Below are 18338 nucleotides of genomic sequence, written 5' to 3'. Positions count from 1 at the left end.
AGGTATGCAGGAAGGGTTCAGAGATTTTAGTTCGAGTTTCGAAAAGATTTTTATTTTATTTCTAAGCACGACTGTTTTCGGAACGGATGAAATTCGTACCGTTTCTCTGCAACTGCTATTTACGCTCCGCTTATACAAAATAGGTTCGGTACAAAGTTAGCAAGGTTAAGCAAAATTGTTCCGTACCATTTCTCGTTTAGAACTTGGTTGCTAAGAGATGAGGTGTATCGTGGACAAAACGTAACGTACGTTCTAACTTTATCTCCGAAGTCGAGTTTTCACGGGACAATAACATAGCCGGGTAATGGAAAAACTTTCCCGAAACGATGCAAAATCGTCGGTTTTTCATTTCCCGTGAAAAATTATTATACATATTTATCTCCGTGGATCTTTGTCAAATTCTCTTTGGTTAAAGGTGAAACAAGAAGGTTTATATTAAACTGAATTTTATATCCTCTCGAAATACATGCCTGGGGAACGCTCGAGAAATTTTACTTTCCATTCATTTATCCGGATCTCAAGGGGATGCTGAAAGTGTAGAAGGCTTCGTGGGAAACCGGGGGGGCTGAAAGTCGTAATAATCGTAAGTTACTTACGTAATTTTAAGGGTCGTGCAATCTCGCGTGCACGCAGTTCGATCGTAATTGCATTCTGATGTTAAGATAAGTTAATTAGATGGGAGTAGCGGGAACGTTGGTGCAGTTCGGTAAAGTGAATTAAACTGTTTACCGCGGTGGCTAATTCGTTTATCTTGGCATCTGGATGTTGGATGCGTGTCCGGAACTTTTCAATCTCTTCCTGCCAGGAGTATGCTATGAATAAAATTAATAAAACGTGGAGGTGGATTCGTAATCACCGATCATAGATCGTTTTCAAATTCGAGCCGAGTTTTGTCGCGGCAATGTTCACCGTGCAATTCTATTCACATGATCTTAATTAAAATCCGTCGATCGTGGAAGCGAGAAGTGTAGCCCGCCGATAGACAAACAAGAATCCATTAATCTGGAGGAGAGCAATCGCGACGTTAATAACGACGGCTCGGTCGAAGATCGAAAGTCTTCGCGAAGATAATGCGAGCAGGCATTGAAAGTTCGTGATTCTTCGTATTTTACCCGGGGATAGTTGGTAAATGACTGGAAATTATGGAAAATTCTGAAGGACCGTAGGAAGATTCAAAGAATCGTTAACATTCTCGATCTTAAATTCAATTATGTTGCATAAAGGTTCAGACGATTACCAGATTGGTTTGTTATTATAATTACAAATAAGGGTGAACAGCGTAATCGAGCTAATCGATACCGTTTCACGTCGAGACGAATAATATTTTATTCATAATCCGAGATACGATCTCGCGACTCCATTCTGACGTCATTTATGTATTACGTACGTCTTTCTCGTCTTCGTTGCGGCAGAAGTAGATTTATACGAATGAAAACTGGACGACGTTGTCCAGAAACCTCTGAAATTTCCTCGAGAAAAATTTCTGCAATTTTGTAAAAAGAAACGCGTTACGTATGCTATGCGAATGGACACATGTAACATATTCTTGAAACATAAAAGATCCTTATTTTTCTGTAGCAGAAAAATCCCTCTGTTGTGTAAAAATCAAACAGTAAAAAGTACAGTATTGTAATAGAAATGGAGGAAGAATGTGCGTTTTTTCTGTGGCATTAAACAAAAAGCATTCGCTGTTGAGTACCGTTAATACGTAAATAGTTGTAGGTACAATAAACAAATGGAACAAAGCATATTAACAATAGAGAAAGGCATGAAAGAAAACATGGAACATTCGGAGTTAACGATCGCACTAAGAATTATTTTATGTATTTTACTTTTCATATTTAATATTAGAAATTAGAAGTATTCTAATGTTCGAGCTTAAATACCGTGCGTCGCCGACCTTCCGGACGGAAGTATTTATTTTTAATCATATCCTTTCAATTGGAATCTTATTAAAAATTGTTACATCCTTTTCTTCTTCTAATTATTCAATTTCCGGAGGAAGCGATTCGTAAAGTAAAAGTATGGATCGATCGTTGCAGTTCCAGCCTGTTCGAGTACTTCTCGTCTCTGACGGCTTGAAACTCGCGGTTAATAAGGACTTCATTAAGTTAGCGTGATCCAGGACGAGGAGAGCTCGTCTGAGACGAGTGAGATTGCACGGATTTCACAGATTATATCACGAGATTGGCTAACCGTCCGGTCGGGTAATCGTGGGCAAATTTGTGGAAAACTCGAGGTTACAAATTGGAAATAAGAAGAACGACATTAACCGGTACCGAAGGGGATCCTCTTAAAAATTAATCCACGGTTATGACAGTTTCGAATAACGTTCGCGAAGCTACTCTTGCCGCAGCGGAGCAGTAATATTTGAGAAATTAAAGTATATCATAAAAAGGATGATAACTTGAAAACTCGATAGATGAATATTACCTTAATTTAATAACATTTTCAAATTTCTTCCTCTTTCAATTTACATTGATTTCCATCGAACTCGAAGGATCGAACTTCTTAATTTAAAAAATCAATTCTGTAGAAAGGGTTAATCGCGGACTGTCAATTAACGAGGACACGAGAACCACAAAGACACCTCATCAAAATGTTCGTCTGTGGTATCCAGTGGAACGTAGCGATTTTCCTGCCGTTTCGGCTCGTCCTGTTTCGGTATAATTGCGTTTCAGAATCGATCAGGCGGGTGTGGCAGACGTCGCGGGGTGAGCGTAATTTCCCGATTTAGTGTTTTCCTATTATCGTGTCGTGCCCCCCCCCCCTCAATGCCTAAACTGTGACCCGTGCCCGTTAGTCCAATTGCTCCGAGCTGCAGCCGCTTTGCGACCCGATAACACCCTCCATATACGTTAGCATCCCCTGGGGTTTCCGGTTCTGCCGATGTAAGGCAATCCACCACTACCACCACCACCATCGCCACCGATCATCGATCGTACGTTACATGACGGAATAATGTCGCCTCGACTTCGTAACCCGATGTTTATAGACTATGTTGCGCTCCTCTAAGACCAGTGATCAACGAGGGTCGAAAGTAATGGACCGTCGAGTCTCTGGCAACCCTTTGCGAAGGGCGTGTTAAGGGTGTTTCTGAAAGGAAACGACAGGTCGATTTGGGGTTATGAGCTGGAGATTCAAATCGCTGCGGGTGGTGTATTGGCTCGTAGCTCTGATGAATTGTCTGCAGTTAGCCGAGTAATTGGAGTTGTGACTGAAAATTAGTAAGCGTGCACGAAACAGAGGAAAATTTAAACAAGTTGGAAGGAATTATGGAGGGATCGATTTATTTCTCTTTTATTTTCCTCTTATCTTTTCGCATAGAATTTCAATTTATCCAATATATTATCAACCAACCCATGGTTACTCGTCTTCGTATCCCATAGCGTGTTCGACAATGCTGTTGGTGCCTGATACGTCCTGTTGGCGGAGTGTCAGTGCGAAGCACTCCAGCGGCCTTAATTGCCGCAGACTCGCTACTAATTAGTTTACATTACACTCTCCGTATCCTCGAGCTTCTGGACGCTCGCTCTCTGTCCCGGTACCTCCTACGATATTGCGACAGGCTCTTTAATGTCGACCGTGGCGAATACACGTGTACAAACGCCTACCTACATGTGTGCACTTATGTCACGTGCACCCTTTGGCACTCCTTTCCCTCGTTTTCTTAGAGCCCCCGAGCTCCTTTTCTATTCTTTCCGACCTTCACCCCTTTCGCGGTCCGGTGTCATTCGTAGCCCTTCGAAGTGGTTCCGTGGCATTGAGAAAATACAGTTTCAGTTTGAATATTTATTGATTTAATATATCCTATCGACGTATCGGTTACGAATAATTCTTCGATATCGATTCTATCGTACGATACTGAGAAGTAATGCTATATTAAATTCTATTTCTTCACGGATAAAAGTGTACTGCGAAAGATGAGAGCAGACATCAGAGGGAAAAGCAGCGTTAAAGGATATCGCTGGATATCGGATTATTAAAGGAGGAAATGATTCGACGTAGGAAGCGAACGGCATTGGAAAAAGATATTGTTCCTTTCAGCGAATTTATTTATTTTATTTTCCTCGTTCCTTGATGTAGGTAACTAATTATTGAAACAAATAAAAAGAGGGCAATTTTATTTCTTTCATTCGGAAAGATATTTTTAAAAATTTGTTAAAGTTTGTTGCACTCGTTGAGGATCGGTTTGTGCGGGCCAGTGAAATCTCATAAAATCTCTTTTACGAGACGGTGATTCGCGCGTTCTTCGCGTTGCACGTGTCTAACGGAGAAAGTTACCGGTTAAAAGAACGAGACCTGGATAGAAGTTTTCGCGGCTTCGAAAACGATATTACGAACGAATCCGAGCATCGATATTCGGCTCCTCTGAAAGTCGACCTTGCGAAAAGTTACGTGCCATTCTCGATGTTGTCTCTCGCACCTGTTGCCAGAGAACCACTCTTCCAGTACGATCCTTCACTGATTTTTCTGTCTTATTTTTGCGTCGCTTCACGATCGGAAGCTTGTTACTTTCCTCGCTGGGGGTTGCTTCCTTTTGTCTTCCTCTTCTTTTTATCTCCAGAATATCGCTCGATTTACGCTCTTCGCGTAAGATACGCCGGGAAACAACGGAAACACGTTGATCACGGAAGTCGAATATTTCTTTGTGTATATTCTTTGACGTATACTTTTGAAATTAATATGTTGCATCAATCGAGGCGGATACAAGATTCATGCGGTATTTTTCTCTTACGTAACGCGAAACTTTTTACCTCCTAGCCCGCAAATATCCCCGTTTCCTTTACTCTTTACTGTCCCCCTGGAATAATCCGTCAAGGATACTTTGTGTCTGAGTAAAAATGCAAAGTAAAGCATCTCTGGAGAGCAAGAATGTTTTCATTGTAACTCTGAGAAATTTGTACATCTAGCTGCTCGTGTGTATCTTATAAGCATTAAAAAAATATCAGGCATCATTGTCTTTTATAATCAATTAAACAAAATCATTTTATCCTGGAAAAGGTAAAGGAAAGATAGAAGAAGTTTTGAAAAGTTTCCAGAAGTTTTACTTGTAGAGTTTTTAATTTAAATAAACAGAAGCTTGTACATATTATTTTTTTTTTGCAGAAAAAAATTTTTTTATCTTGCGTACCGGCGTGTGTATCGAAAGGAAGATCACAGTTCCTGCAAAGCGTGCGACCTCACCTGTTGCGAGCGACCTCCTCTGTTGATCTTAATCGAGGTTCCGTTGGCCAAAGTTCAGGGGTGCCATAATCTTTCCTTCCTGCCTTGTGGAGCTCGTCCTGCGGTTGCTATTAATGCCACGGATATACTGATCATCGTTTTTGAGGTAATTTCAAGCTACTCTACCTTTGTATTTATTTGTTATTTGGACTGGGCTCGTTTTATCTCATCCGTGTATCGTGGAGCATGATGAAGTACTGTGACCAAGGGAAATTGAAACGTACTGCTTACATTACGTGAATGTATATTTTTTTAGAAATGAAAGATAGAAATGGGACTCTAAATGATATGAAAACAGGCTTCTCTTTGGAAAGCTTAATGGATATCTGCAGATATATCTCTTTTCATGGTTTTCGAGTCCTGAATTTTCGTTCTAATTTTGTAGTTTATTTTAAAACATATCAATAACTTAACATTTTTAATTATTATTTTAATTATAATACGATCATAGTTAACCGTTTAAATTCATTGGTAGATTAAGAAACGTAGATTGAACGCGTATTGAATTGTATTTATTTAAAACTCCTTTTTTTATTTTATTTATGTCGCATACGAATGTTTAAAATTCCGCGCTACTGAAGTTACCCTCTGGTCGAGCGAATAACAGCCCACCGTGATTGGCTAGATCAGTCGGAGCACGTGACGAGTCCGAGTGCGCATAGCGGGATGCGCATGAAGCACGCGTGTATAGACGCCCGCGAACAGTGTCGCGTCAGCCCCCGGCCCTGCTACACCACGTACCGTTGTCCAGGCCCAGAACCTATACCTGTTCTTTCTCTCTTTCTCTTTCTCTCTCTTCTCTTTTACCACCGACCGACCGACCTAACCCAATCGACCCATCCACTGACACCACAACCTGGCTAACTTATTCGATTGCCACGTTGTCGAGTGAAAAGTCGATCAACCAGTGTTACACAGTCATCGTCACCGTTGTCGTCGTGGTGGTCGTCGTAGTGGTCGTCATCAACCTGTCAACAGAGCGGATTACTCATCAGTGGCAAGTTTATTTTTATATAATTGTCTATTCGTTTCTTTATTCGAATCGATCGTTCGCAGAGAAATTACGCGTCGCGTTAACCTCGGTTTACGGTTCGACGTCACGCATCAGATGCCATTGATTTCGAACCGTAGTCACGTGACTACGGTCGAACGAAGAAAGAACGCGAATCTTTCGTTTTGTTACATTATCGAGGCGTTGACGGACCTACGTTTGTTGTACAAACACGTAGTTAGTGAAAGATGGCAATACCAGATTAATGTGCGGATATACAAAGGTGATCTGTGTTTTGGTCCGTCGAGTGGAGAGGTTATGTCGCTTCGGTACCATGCTCCACGATACAAACAAACATTATGGTTCACGTGTTTCAGTCGACTTAAGTAACGTGCGTGAATACCATCAACAAATATCTTTACTTAAGTATATTATTTTGAATTCTTTTAACTTGAATTTTATTTTATTTGAATTTTGATTTTACTTCTGCAGTAATTAACCAAATTCGTTGATACTTTTAATATTAAACGCCATACTAACCTCACGTGTAGTATGGCATAATTAATATTAATTGTTTCGTTCTTATTATTTAATTAAATTGAATTTTGTAATTTTCCCTCTTTCGTGATCAAATGTACTCCATTACTTGTCGTTTAATTATTCAATTAGACAAATGCAGCGTAATAGAATACGATACCCTTTAATTGTAGTAAAAGAACCGAGAAACAGCAACTTTTTACCCTGAGGATCGGCCGAAACATTTAATCGAGTCTCGGCGTTGTTTTCCGTGCCACGGGTGTACTCTTTTTTCGATGGTACTGGTAATTACAAAAGTTGCCGGTTAAAGCTTTTCTTGTTCACGCCGACATTTATGCGACTTTCTTCCTTTAACTAGGAAATGAAATATACCGTGGCCAGCGCTCTTTAAAATCCCCATGGGCCGTAATTTACACCGAGGGAAACTTTCCCTCGCGGAGAACTTTTTCCACGTGATTTTTCGCTTCCTTTCCGCGAACCATTCTCGTAATCCTCTTCTTTCAAACCCTTTGTAAACCTACTCTCGACGATTTTCTGCGATAACTCTATTTTACTAATTTCCTTTTGCACGTTAACAAGGAATGAAGTTTCGTTTTAAAGCGTAGGATAGACCGGGGGCGTTAATAACACTTTGATTTTTACAACTCAAAATTGCACTTACAGCAAAATTCTTTATAATCAAATCTTACATAGCTACTTGACATTTTTCATTTGGAACCGACCCCACTGTTAAGTGTTTTAGAATTTAAATTATAAATTTTGACTAACGCCTCTAGTTTACCCTAAAACATTAAGCACATAATTAATTTCTAAGCAAGTGAAAAATTTATTTGCCGGTATTCTAAATAATTAGTCATAGCGTGTCGTACTTTTCCTTAAAATTAAGAAAATTTGAAAAATGATAAGAATGTTTGGACGAATATAAATTGGAAGCGAATACTGTTAAAGTCGAAGGGGAACGCACCGGTGTATACTTGTTTGTTCCTGCAAATATTATCGTTAGAGGAACTATTATTACATCTAGACAACAAGCACGACAGAGAATCGTCGAGTTGGAGCACGATTCTGTTAATAACTCGTGCCTGGCGAAAATAGACCCGCGTTAGAGTGTAGTAAATACAAGTGGTGTACTTGGACTAGTGATGGGCATACGAGTCTCTCTGTTACTAATTTACCACCACTTCAATCATTTCGGAATTTCAAAGCATCTCGATATTTCTATTCGAAGTGAAACATTGTTGAGACACTTGGAAAATTTTGGCAAAGCTCACCCGTTTGGAATCAAATCGTGATACGTACGTTTTGGAAATTTCAGATACTTTGTTCTTTAGAAAGTTAAATAGGAAAGGGATGAACATTCTTCACTTGCATTCTGAAGATTTTCCATTCTAAATGAATTTTAAATGAAACGTTTTTGAAATAGCTGCTCGAAAACTTTGAGAATTTCAATGAGATCTTAATAAATAATATCTATTCGGAGAGGTAGCCACAGCTTCGAGATGTAACTTGAATGAAAAGGATAATGAAAATGGGAAAGGCAGCCGTGTTAGCATAAAAGGTGTGCTTACGACAGAATCTAGTTATTGCTCTGTAGGACAGATTTAACGAGGATGCTTCGTTGTTACCTCCATACGCCATGAATGTTCTTTGTCTATCGGGATGTTGGCCGGGGAAAATCGTTGCATTTGCCTTTGTACATCGCGGAAAAGAGAAACTTTCGAATGGAACGGGGATGGTGGAGTTTTATGAAAGGCAAATATTTGATTCTGAACTTTCATATCCTGTAACGTTAATGAAAGATCTCTGTTTGTCTGTTTTGCGCACCACACCGTGTACGCGCTTTGCTCTTTATTGTTTGTTCAAACGTGTTTAGACAGCGGATCAATTTTCCGAATTATCGAAAGGGTTTGTTCAGTTGGCTCGTTAATTAATTCCCCTCGTCATGAATAATTGATTCAATTATCATTTAAATCTGAATTGCATTCGTTGCGCAAAAAGTGCACGATGCATTTTTTTTTTCAAATTAAATTGTCGTACATTTTTATACCGAAATTCGCGATTGTTTCATCAGCAGTTTTATGGTTTTATGATTTCGAGGAAAATGTACAGGTTTTTTTAACGCCGTTCGCATTGGATCGCGTGAATTTTTCAAAGCGGATAACATTCTGGTGGCTGGCAACTTTCGAACGAGTTCCTTGCTTACGTGCCCTAGGGATCGAAGGGAAAATTATCTGACGCCTCGATTCCCGCGAATCGAACTTTTCGCAGCCCTATCTGTTCATCCATTAGGACGAAAGGTTTCCAGGTCATCATCGATGCTCGATGATTGTAAGCCTCGGGGGGAGAGGAAGGGAATTTTTACGAATCGTTCTGGGTATTCCTTTGATCCATTACTCCCTCGTATCCATTTAGGGATGAAATGAAAGTTGAAGGGCTCGAATGGGGCGAAGAATATTTTTGCTCGAATTCTTTTCATCCAATATACGATTGCCGCATATCTTTGCAATTAAAATGAAAATTACCGAATCAAATAAAATTCTCCAACTTAATTGGGGGATGGAAAAAATTTCTATTCGATTTTATTCGACAACGAATCCGAATGATACCTTTCGTTCCAATAAATTCCTTTCCCTTCCACGGGGATTCGTCTTCATTCCTTAAAAGCATCAACAAATAGGACGTCGTTCTTTGAAAGTCTTTCCTTAAAACCCCGTAACCGTCGCGCTTTCGAATGAAATATCAGCTGCGACAGTCTCTAGGTGGATAACGAACGAGACCGAAATGGATTATCGATCGGTTCATATTTCAACGGCCGTTTAAATTGATAATGAAATCGCTGTCGATTTACGGGATTTTCCCCCTAGCATTGTCCAATGGGTCATCCCGTCGATACAAATGCCGCTACACAATATCCATTATACCTTTTCAACGATCATTTCACCTTCTTCGTTTTCCTTTCGTCAGCAACTTTCACCGTGATTCGTTGGATTAAAATTCAACAGAAATTACCAGGATTATTTTCAAAAGCAACGTCAAGTTTCAACGAGACGAAAACCTTACAACCTATTTAGTTTTTGCCCCTCCGTTTTTTTCGAGACACACCCCGTACACGTATACGCACACACGTGTTAACTGTTCTTTTACGAACAAACGAACCGAGAGAACACGACGGAGATCGCGGAATTACACCCCCGGCACTAACGACGCCTCTTTTGACAGACACCTACCGCTCTCCTTCTTCCATTTATTCCGTACTTTCTCTCTGGCAAACGTTCTAACTACGACCATCTAACTGGAACAAAAGTTTCCACGCACACTGTCAAATCGTCGTGTCCGAGATAACTCGCGAGTCCAGCGACGAGAGGTGCACGACGGTTCAGGAGGGGATTTCTTTAAAAGACAAAGCGAAACGCATGGCGCATGGAGATCCAAGGGGTAGTTTCTGTAAGACGGTAATTGCACCTTGATGCAAGAGCACGGATGCAATTTTTATTAACGAAAGTAGAGGGCGAGGGCTATACAGGGTAACGTTATTCCATGTTTTAATAGGATTCGCAAATTTAGTTTATGGTAAGACTTCGGAATGATACCACAGTTGGATTTTATTTAAACTATAGGTAAAGAGTGTTAGGTTTCTTTTTTTCTCAATTTAAATGGTTTAAGCGGCATCTTCTTAAAGAGAATTCCCAAAAAAGGTGAAAAAGATCGGATTTCGCGATTTTCTATATCTTGGCACGTTGAACTTTATATTTACGTCACCTCTAATCTAACACATATATATGAAGTTTGAACACAATAGGAGTGTGGTAGTATTCCCGTGATGAGCCATAATTTTTAATAAAAAAATATATTTTGAAGTATATTAAACACGTTGCTAGTATGACGAGTTAGTTTGCAAATGTATGCAACGAATCGATCGAGGATTCCGTGGTGGCTGCAGTTTCGTCGGGTCGCTTGTTCTATAATTACACGCTGCAAAAACAATCCTTACTTCATGATGCATCGGGACGATGCGTGTTCGTCGGATCGACGAGGTAATTAGGCCCGTGGCCAACACCACTTCTCAGATCGCGCACCGAACAATACGCCTATTCGGCTCGCCTTGAAAATTATGCAAAATTAGCCTATGAACGTTCAGTTTTTCGATTAAACTGCCTCCTTTATCAGGGATCGATCGCATCCTCCTCCTCCTCCTCCTCCCTACTCCTCCTTTCCTTCCCGATCGAGTAATCTGCGGTCGAATCGATCGTTTATCGAGCTTGTTTCGATACCGTGGAACGGTTGACCAGCTGAACATCAATTAGATGGTTTCGCGGTTACGGAATATAATTTAGTTCTGGTTATTGTGTTCGATGTACTGGGATTAGGTTCTTGGGGTAGTAATCAGTACTGTTACTCGGACTGACCTGGAATTTGATTCAGCTAAGATATTAAAATAAAATATAAGATTGATGAAATATTTTTCTTCGTGCCATTTTTTAAAATCTATCTCGAGAGACGTTCGATGTATTTATTCCACTTGCATCGACCTATCTCCGAGGTGCAATTATTATTAAAAATTCATTTCCGTCGATTGGAGGAACTCTTGATGAATGAATTCCAAGTGCCGGTTCAATTAAAACGGTGTGCTGTTATAAATCAATCTTGATCCATATTTGTAATTTTTTCCACGGACCGTATCGTTTATTGTTATACGACAATTTTTACAAAGTAATTTATAATAAATTTCATCGGAAACGCGTGTTGTTAATTAAAATAACGTATTCGCGTTGTAATTGAACGGGCAAGAAAAAGAGGGATGGGAGGAGACTCGTTATTTCATATTTAATAGAGAGGATTCGCCTTTGGGAGCGTAATGCCGCGCGAATAACCCAGTTTGCACGCGTGCGAGCTTTCACGCGTGTACAACCGATACGGAGATATAGGTCGAGGGTGATTTTCAGCGCATAGCTGCTTTCGTGTTAAATGAATATTAACGCGTCGAGGGGGAAAAAAAACCGAGCCGCTCTTCCTTTCAAACGATTTTCCCCCCATTTTGTTGGAACATTTTCGCCTGTACGTCTTCGGTTTCAATCGTGAGCCAGGGATCGTGACGCGAAACGCGTGCAAATCGAAGGGAATACTCGTGGTTTAACCGAATACCACGTTGCATACATCGAATGGTTATGAATTATGCATCCGGCAACGCGATTTCCCGTTGATGGCGTCAGCTGTTGCCAATTATTTTCATTGTTCCGATGGATATTCTCGAAAGATTTGATTTTTATTATTCGACGAATTGGTACAGTTGTAACGATCGAAATCTTTAGGGGATCAGCGGAGAAACTAAAAGTTTCGTGTTATTTTTAAAAAATCCTTTTAACTATTCAGAATCCCTGCGAATCGAAGCGAACGATAAATTATTCATCTTTCCATCGGATTCTTGGAAAAATTGACTTAGCCACCCGATATCGAGAAAAGGGATGAGTTTAATTTTCTTTGCAAACGATGGCACCTCGGGGGAGATTTAATTTTCCGTCTCGTTGTTTCGCGGCATTCGTCCCGCAGACGCGAGCATTCCACGCGTATTTGCCCGGAAACCGATGGGGGAAACGTCGTTTCCGCTCGTTTCGCCGTGAGACGCGTTAATCTTGCCGCTTTTCGTCCCTGTGTTCTCTCACGGCCGTTTGGCATGGGCCAGATAGGATATTTCGTGCACGTAGTCAATTTAGTCGGCCAGATGAGCTGGCTTACCAGATGATGGATTCCTCGACAGGATCACATCCCACTGGCTTCAGGGATGTACAGATAAGCGAACGAAGGAGGGAGATTCAACGGCAGACAGGGACTGGTCTACAATGGAGAGAGTTTCCTCGCAGATGAGAGAACAGCTTCAACAGTCGTTACCGTTCCACGATACGGAACCAAGTCGCGGATAAATTTCCTCCCTTCTGTTCACGGTGATTCGCAAACCGCCCCTGATGTTTAAGGGAAACTGATGAATTAGTTGCGTGCCTCTGTTGCGACGACGAATCACTGTGATTACGTAAATTCTTACAAAATTATCGTTAAGATTTTCGATCCGTTTTATTTACTGAGCATCGAGGAAAGGAGGGAGGTCTATGCAGGTTTTAGCTGCGATGGGATGCACATTGACGGCCATTGTTGGCTCCTTACAAGTTTGTTGGATTTTCATCAAACTTTCCGGTACGTCGGCCTACACCGAAGAGCGGCCATTGTGTTCTACGGCTGCGTTGAATAAAACGATTACACATAATCAATATGTATCTGGTTAACCTTTAACGTTATAGAAATTCATGTCAGGATGGGATATGAATAGAGCTATTAGAAAATGTATAGGATATTAATATTTAGGGTAAGGGATATACCGGGCACGATATTAATTTTCATGATTTCTAAAATCCAGGATATATAAATTAACGTTTGAAATTACAGTTTTCTAAATTAATATTTTATTTTTCTGGAATTTATAATCTAAATGTCCACTCCTACTTTATTTTCTATGTTAACCAATTGAAATAATGGATTCCTTTTCGTCGAATCGCTTTTAACGACGGCGAGGAACCGAGAATTATTAGGAAAGTGTCGATCGCGAGGAAAATGAACCGGAACGAAGGACGGTAGCCGGAAGGACCGATGTCCCCCTGGCTTGAAACTTAATTATCGTCTGGCAATTAAAGGGAGAGGAGCGGGGCGTCGCGTCGTGCTCGCGAATTAGACAGTTTACGAACTGTAGGAAAGTTTTAGTTACCCGGTGGCATAATGCGATTGGCCTGGTCGTGTATGTACGTTCCACCTGTACGCATATGTACGTCGTTGATTGCGTATCCATCCTGCAAACAGCCGGCGAGCTTTTTGAACTTCCCTCGATCTAGTTGACCGGCCGGAAATTGGTAAAAGCACCGGTCACAAAGTTATCGGTAAGTTAATTGTAACTGCGTTTCCAGGCCTTGTTACTACATTGATTCAGCTAGTTGATTTTACTTTTTCGGTTAAATAGAATGATGATTTAAAAGCATCAATTTTCGAACAAATACTAGGTGTTTGTTATTCAATCTTCCAACACGATTTCATGACATAAAAGTGACACGGAATAGCACTTATGGTATATCAAATTGAAGCTTAAACTTTCGTAAAAATCCCCTTGAACGTTAAGGTCGAGTGAATCGTGTCCTAGTGAAATTTTCAAACTAAGGATTTTTATACAATTTCCATGATATCTTTTTTTCCAACAATTACTTATGCGGCAGGGCGCAACATTTACGTAATAACCGGCCGGATAATTGAAGCCGGGATATATTTTATTATTCCTCTGATCGGGTAGCAAAAGGGTAAGCTGTCTTTATTTCCATAGAAAGGAATACAACGAAGAAACTGGATAATAAAGGCCCGATCCACGCCTCATCGTTGATTCCTTTGTTGGTAGAACGGCGAAGCTTCAATGGGGACCAATTTGCCGGATGCCCATTAAGCTAAGCTACCTGTGCACCGCGGATCGTTTGAACGTAATAAAAAACAATCTTTACCGAAGGAACGAGTGGCTTGGTTAGTTCCGTTTTCAATCGTCCTCGAGAGGAACTTCTTTTTTAAATATATTTTTCTTTATCTCCTCCTTTTACTACGATCCTCGAAGTCAGCCAGCCTTCAATCACTTCACCGTGCTCGATGCCAGATAAGAATAGAATAGACGTCACGATATCCGATGCTGAGGGAAAATTGAACGGTTACGGTAATACGGGCTTTAAATTGGTCCGGTGAAGCAAGAACCGAATGCTCGACGAGGGTAAGGGTCGTGTTACTTGCCGAGGAAAATGTAGCACCTATTATATGCTTCTGCCAGCTCGAGATTCAAATATATATTCCGCTTTTCTTCGGCGCGTTGCTATTTGGAATTTTGAAATTTTACAATTTTGCCATTTCAACCCTTCGAGTCTATCAATTTCAGCCTTTGAATTTTTCTCAATAACAACCTAAATATTGTTTCCAATAATTATCATCATCAGCCTTACTAATTATAATTACTTCTACTGTGACCGTGAGCGTGTTAATAATTAAGAATACCCAAATTTCATGTTCCTTCTTGGTACGCGAAATCCCTGTTAAACAAAAGGGTTAATCGTTCGTTATCCCATTGTACGTTGAACAGGTGAAAATAGAAACGGCGTGGTTAAATTGCACTTAATTAGAATGTAGCCGAACCCCGGCGTTGTTATTTTGGTCGTCAGGAGTGGCGCGCGCTTGGTTCACCGAGGTGGCGAGCATTAAGGGGATTTCATAATTAGCCGCGGTCGTACGGGCTCATCCAATAAAGGCGAAGCCCTCGAGGTACGTCCAGTAAACCTGCAAAACTCTGCTGGTGTACAAGAAGAAGAAGGCCGGTCGGGCACGCGATGGCGTCCAAGAACCCTCTCCTGTCCGCTCGACGAAACGCGCTTTTTCCCTTCCACGGGAAGCGGACCGCGAAGCGCACCGCCGCCGTTCTGCTTTATCGAAGGAAAGCGGCTTTAAATAGCCCTCTCTCTCTGTCGTCATCCCCCTCGTGCTTCTAGCGCGACCCCGATCCACTCTGTCGCTTGTTTTGCTACCTCGGAACACTTACTAATCTCCATGGAATGCATCGCCAAGTGCAACCAGAAGCTATGAGATGTTCTAGCAAAATCATAGAATTCCTTCATTTTTCCTCGAATCAGAGTCAATAATATAAGCGTGGAATATTAATTTTTATAATTATCCATGGAATCCATCGACAAATTCAACCAGAAACTTTCTATAAAATATTCTAGCAAAATCATAGAATTCATTCATTTTTGATCGATGGAGAATCAATAATATAGGCGTGGAATATTAATTTTTATAATTATCAAGCGCATAGAGTAATTAATTTTAGATAAATCTAGGGAACGTGTCTCGAGCAAAATCGCGACGACCTTACATTTTCTTTTCTTTTCTTTTCTTTTCCGTGGAAGCAGCAACTGTAAAAAAAAAGGAAGGTCGAGAGAGAAGGTAATTCTCGTACGGACGGCAAAACGTGAAGGGCTCTCGAGACAAAGTCGATCGTGGCAGAGCTTGACAATAGAAGAGACGAGGCACCGAGGGACAGAAAAGTTCGGTCCCCGGTAGATCCGGCGGCCCCGGAAACGATCGATCGATCTTCTATTCTTCCGTCTCGCGTTCGACCGAAATTTCGACGCGGCCACCGGAAATTCCGAAAGTTTTGCCGCAATGTCTTCGACGGGATGAGGAACCGATACAATCTAGACTGCAATTTTCGGGCTGGATTTTCTATGCTCGAACGAGCCTTTAATTTTCAGGGTAATTTTATGGGCTACGTGTACATATTATTCATTCACAGTTTAGAGTCCAATAGACGTTAGATTCTTCTGCTTACCGATATTATAAAGTTTAAAGTAATATTAAAAAACGTAATCGCGCATCGTTGAGGACTTAGAGCGCATAAAATCTTTTAATCTAGCCTCGTAACCATTTAATTTACCCCATAACCGACCGTACAGAAATACAACTTTCCGGAGCCATTAGTTTTTTTAAGGGAAAAACTTCCCTCCTCTCCGTAATTGGATAATATTTTCTGGTGATAAATCTTGTAACAAGTATTCAAACGATGATAAGCACTTAATTTGAGGAATTATTATGCTATCCGGTGTGTCGTAAAATCACTTTAAGTCCTTCTTCGAGATACTTCTCTCGTCGGTATTCCTTTCAGGGTTGCCCCAAGATTATTCGTCCATTAAACTTTTATGAATTTAAACGAAGGAAATTTAATGATGTACGAGGTTTTTATGAAACTTCTTGCGACACCTTTTAACCTCTGAAAGAGGGATTCTTTGATTGATTCGATTTTAATTGCCATTACATTTTTCTTAGCAAATAGAAATCTTGACTTTACTTACAAAATTATTTTGCAATTTAAATTTTATAATTTACTGTTTGCAAATATAACTCATTGCAATTTTACCGCCCGATCGTCGTCCAGTCGAATCGAGACTACTACGTTTCGGTTAATCCGCGAATGATAATTATCTACCGTGGAATTTTGGGAAGCCCGTTCAGCCGGGCGTAATTAAAGAAACGCGGCTATAACGTCGACATTGGTGAAAATTCGCGGATATTGTTCGGGTGCTGTGAACTCTATTCCATCGAGGGGGGTAAATCGGGGTCGCCAAGACAATGGCACAGGTCGTACACACAGTGATAAGGGACAGACAAACTCTGGCTTAACAAACTGGAGCGACTGGCTGTCTGTTTCACGGTCGAGAGTTGAAAAATAATGGAAGAGCAAAAATTGCAGGGTGAACGTGAAATTGCACGGTTAAAAAACGGGGATGAGAGTTGTTTGAACGGTGCTTCGACGGTGTAACCATATATCGGTGGTGAAAATCTTTTATTTGTGTCCGAATTAAATACTCCAGATAAAAAGACAAATAATAGTTGATAATCTGAGGAGATATTAACATTAGAATTATCAAACCAGTCATTTTAACTGCTTCCAAGTTTCTTATTTTAATTCTAGTGTTAAATTTCGGGTGCAACCATAATAGTGAGCATATTTTTTCTTATATTTTTAATCAGCAACGTCAAGCACTCCAGAATATCAAATTAATGTATATTTGTTATTGCAATCAACAATGTATTGTTAGCAAACATAATACAAGCAGGAGTTGGGAATATTGATTTTAACGTGGACCGAAAATTTAATTTAATTTTAATTTAAAACATATTATTATAATTGATATAACTAAGGTTGATAGATAATAGAATTTATATCTTTTGTTAATGAATATTCCACGAAACAGGGTGGAATTTTTTGCGAAATATCAAGAGTGCTGTTCGAAGGATGTTCAAATTGAATTTTCAACCCCTATTAAGAGGTCGCGTCGAGACGTGCTCGCGTAAAAATTAATCTCTCGCTCAATTACGATGTAATTTCCTTCTAATCTGCCGGAACCTGGTGCAACGTAACCGAGATAGAGGTAGAGGGAGGTTCGTTTAACCGAGCTTTCGCCCCCTTCTGTCGTCGCATATTTCTTGCGGCATAATTTTTCGGAATTGGCTGTACGTCTGCCAACGGCGTGAATTTAATATCGCCCTTTTACACCCGGCCTGTTTCAAGAACCCGAGAATGTATATTCGGGAATTCAACGGCTGGAAGAAAGTTGTCCGGCTGATGTTTCTAGCAAATATTTCCCTGTTCTTGTTGAATCTGTTCCGGGATTACGTGAAATACCTTCGCCAGGTATGGTGTTGCGTTTCGAATTAACACTGGGATAATCAGCTTCGAATATACATCCAATTTTGCGCTGAAAAATGAATCTGATAAAAAATCAATTGGTGGAAATTAAATTGGCACGAAGAATTGCTTTTTTATTTCAGTAGAAATTAATCTGAATTACTTCAAAAAAGAAAAAAAAATTGTAATTTGATACATCATCAAATGCTCATTTTCTAAATTTTCAAATATTCCATCCTACAAAAATTTTTCATTTAAAAATTTAAATGTGTAATTTTAATCAAAGCAACGTTGCATAAGTTTCGTAGGTCTGGGTCATCATTAACTCTGCAATATTCG

The 18338-nt window shown here is 40.2% G+C and overlaps 1 protein-coding gene across 2 annotated transcripts in view; it reads left to right on the top strand.

Annotated features, from left to right (window-relative positions):
- The first annotated feature begins 5191 nt into the window (after positions 1-5191).
- The window catches only part of mub (poly(rC)-binding protein mub), an 85469-nt gene continuing 72322 nt past the window's right edge, over positions 5192-18338 (top strand). The window contains exon 1 of one of the 2 annotated variants that reach the window (XM_034323171.2): positions 5192-5332. The gene's annotated coding sequence lies outside the window, so the exon portion shown is untranslated. Of the gene's footprint in view, positions 5333-5923; positions 6224-18338 lie in introns of those variants that run through there. The other variant, XM_076690830.1, reaches the window with a different exon arrangement.

The sequence above is a fragment of the Osmia lignaria genome, chromosome 11 (genome assembly GCF_051020975.1).
Source record: "Osmia lignaria lignaria isolate PbOS001 chromosome 11, iyOsmLign1, whole genome shotgun sequence".
Taxonomy (NCBI): Eukaryota; Metazoa; Arthropoda; class Insecta; order Hymenoptera; family Megachilidae; genus Osmia; species Osmia lignaria.
This window is presented reverse-complemented; position numbering and strand designations above follow the sequence as displayed.